At 46.5% G+C, this 3,547-nt stretch overlaps 1 non-coding gene across 1 annotated transcript; it reads right to left on the bottom strand.

Annotated features, from left to right (window-relative positions):
- Window positions 1-418: 418 nt before the first annotated feature.
- Window positions 419-525, bottom strand: LOC142253800 (U6 spliceosomal RNA). The gene has a single exon (XR_012726834.1). It is a non-coding gene; the product is annotated as a U6 spliceosomal RNA (small nuclear RNA).
- Between the last annotated feature and the right edge of the window lie 3,022 nt (window positions 526-3,547).

The following is a 3,547-nucleotide window of genomic DNA, read 5'->3' as shown; positions in this document are numbered from 1 at the left end:
TTGCAGCACTGGGGTCCTGGGTTCAAAACCCACCAAGGACACTATCTGCGAGGAGTTTGTATGTTCTCCCTGTGTTTGCGTTGGTTTCCTCTGGGTACTCCGGTTTCCTCCCACACTCCAAAGACATACAGATAGGGACTCTAGATTGTGAGCCCCAATGGGGACAGTGTTCCTGATGTATGTGAAGTACTGTGGAATTAATAGCGCTATATAAAGAATAAAATTATAAATTAATAGTATTAAGGTCAACTTTTCTATCAAAAAACAAGGCCAAACATAGCTATATTGTCGAAAAAATAAAAAAACGTTATGGCTTTTGGAATAAGAAGGAGAGGAAAAGCGAAAAAACGTAAGGGGTTAACAAGGCCAGAAATGTTGGGAGATGAGGGGAACAAAAACTTGGGGTTGAGAAATGCGTGAAAATGTGGAACGCTTCACGATTATACGTGTCATCCTTGCGCAGGGGCCATGCTAATCTTCTCTGTATCGTTCCAATTTCAGCATATGTGCTGCCAAAGCTAGCACAAACTGCCATCTGACGTGTCCGCTATATATAGTCCTATAAAAGTAAATATTTTAACTTAGGGAGATTATTTTTAAAATCAGTTAATTCTGAAAGGTTTTAGGTAGCACTCTATGAATGTTGCAGTTAAAGTGTAATAAATGTAATCAGGGAAAAAATAGGTAATAATTTGTCACTAATTAATATGCAAATGAGATCCGCGCCGCCGCACAGGATCCTGGGAGAACATGGGGCCTATTTCCTACTGTACAACGGGCATTACTATTGTACAGGGCCACACGGGGGAATTACTAAGGTACATGGGGCATTACTACTGCACAGGGGGCATTCCAATTTTACAGGGGCTCACAAGAGGCATTACTACTGTACAGGAGGTATTAGTATTGTACAGAGGCTCCTCACAGGCGGCAATACTACTGTACGAGGGGGCATTATTTTTGTACATGGGGGTGACAGTTGGGCAATACTACTGTACAGGGGGGCATTATTACTGTAGTGGGGCTCACAGGGGAAATTACTACTGCACAACGGAGCATTACTACTGTACATGGGGTCAAAGGTGGGCATTACTACTGATCTTGGGGGCATTGCTATTCTACAGGGGGCATTACTACTGTCCAGGGGGCATAACTACTGTACAGGGGGCATTACTACTGTACAGGGGGCATTGCTACTGTACAGGGGGCATTACTACTGTACAGGGGGCATTACTAGTGTGCAGGGGGCATTACTACTGTGCAGGGGGCATAACTACTGTACAGGGGGCATTACTACTGTGCAGGGGGCATTTCTACTGTACAGGGGGCATTACTACTGTACATGGGGTCACAAGTGGGCATTACTACTGATCATGGGGCATTACTACTGCACAAGGGGGCACTACTGTTGTACAGGGGGCATTACTATTGTGAATGAGGGCATTACTGCTGTACATGGGGGCATTACTAGTGTACAGGAGCTCACAGAGAGTATTGCTACTGTACAATGGGACATTACTGCTGTACAGGGGCATTATAATTGTACAGGGGCTCACAGAGGGCATTATTACTGTACAGGAGGCATTACTCATGTACTGGGGAACACAGGGGGCATTACTACTGTACATCAGGTCATTACTACTGTAGAGGGGCTCATTGATAAGCATTACTTTTGTACATGGGGCTACTAATACTATACAGTGGCTCACAGGGGACAGTCTCTTGTTTTTATTTTCTCTGTTTATCTTTCTCAGGTTCCCATTTGTGGACTATGGCGGATTTCTTGGACTACGGCGGTCCTGCTATTTTTTTTTGTTTGTTTTAATAAAGTAGTGAATGATGGAAAGTGTTTATTTTAATAAATCATTTTGTTAAATTGTGTATGTTGTCTTTTTTTATTACTGGGTTATTAATAGGGGTGCCTGATAGACGCCTCTCCATTACTATCCCATGGGCTTGCTGCCAGCTGACATTACACAGCTGACGTCAACCCCAGCTACCATTACTCTGATTGCAACTGCACCATGGCAATCAGGAAGAGGCGGGCAAAGCGTCAGAATTAGAGCATCTAGTGTGATGCTTCACTTCTCCCGCAGCTGCAGGCTGCTAGTTTTAGGCTTGGACGAGCCAATAACCATGGAACTTCCCAGCCTATCAGGCCCTAGCTGTCTGCTTTTCCTTGGCTGGTTACCAAACATAGCATGGAACCCATGCAAGTTTTTTAATTAACGACGGTAATTTATTTATTTATTTATTTAACCCCGTCACTAGTACGCCATTGGTCGTGTCCCTGCGGTTACCATGGGCTCCGGCGGATCTGATCAGCAGACGTGCGTGTGTTAACTCTTTAGATCACACTGTCAAACTCTGCTCCCGCCACCGTCGGTGGCCCCGTGATGCGATCACGGGGCGCCGTTGTATTTCCATGACAGCTCGGGGTCAGATTATTACTCCTGATGCTGTCATGAATCACTTCCTGTGAGAGTCAACAGAGCGCCAGCACTCTCAGGAGACCAGCATTTCTCCTGATCAGTGCGATGCTGCAGCATCGCTCTGAACAGGAAAAGCCATCGCAGTGTACAGTCATAAAGTCCTCTAGGGCAACTAGTAAAATCAGTAAAAAAAATTAAAGAAATAAATAATTATGTAAAATATGAAAAAATAAAAGCTAAAGCTCAAATCACCCCCCTTTTGCCTCATTGAAAGTAAAACAATTGAAAAACTAAAAAACAAAACATAAAATTGAGACGTCCCTGAGGTAACCAGGTGTCACAAAACAAGGTAACATCACTGCAACAGCTCGAGTCCTACATAACTGTGCCAGTCAGTACACACACACCAGCACACCAGGACACATACACTCCAAAACCAGGGCGGGAGACTCCCATAGAACCAAGTGACAGGGCTGGGCACTGTGAGCTAACAGGCAGACAACTGGGTAGGGAGAGATCAGACCTGGGGGAGGAGTGGATGGCCTGGGGAGTGTGGGAGAAGTCAGTTAGCTGGCTGGAGAGAGTGAAAGTGAGCAGTCGCAAGGAGGAGAATGAGTTGTCAGTAAAGGTGTCAAGACAGACAAAGGAATCTTGAGACACAGTGAAAGTAGCAAAGACCCCGCCAAGACCTGAGTAGAAACAGCAGGCACTCAGGGGAGAAAGTATCTGGAGAACGAGAGGTCAAGCTCCAGGGACAGTGAAATGCTGTGGGAGTGGAAATCCAGGGCTCCTAGTACTTTGCACGCACGGGGTGCAGATCCGAGAACAGACCGGGACTTCAAGCCGTTTATTAACTCTGCCAGGTGGGTGGGTTTCCAGGACTCATCTGCCACCATTAACATCCGAGGCATAAGCAGCAAAGGGAGGACCGGGACATATTCCCTTAAATAGTCCAAACTGCCTGCGGCAGGACCCAGACACCAGGAGGACCTCCAAGTGCTCCACGCCAGGGAGGACCCACACACACACACAAGTGCATCGGTGGGCGAGTGGCACCAGGTCAGCTGGCACAGGGACACAGGACTCGGGCGCACCTGGGATCCAGCACGTCCCCA

Source organism: Anomaloglossus baeobatrachus, chromosome 9 (assembly GCF_048569485.1).
Source record: "Anomaloglossus baeobatrachus isolate aAnoBae1 chromosome 9, aAnoBae1.hap1, whole genome shotgun sequence".
Classification (NCBI taxonomy): domain Eukaryota; kingdom Metazoa; phylum Chordata; class Amphibia; order Anura; family Aromobatidae; genus Anomaloglossus; species Anomaloglossus baeobatrachus.
The sequence above is the reverse complement of the archived record's forward strand: the minus strand, read 5'-3'. Positions and strand labels throughout refer to the sequence as shown.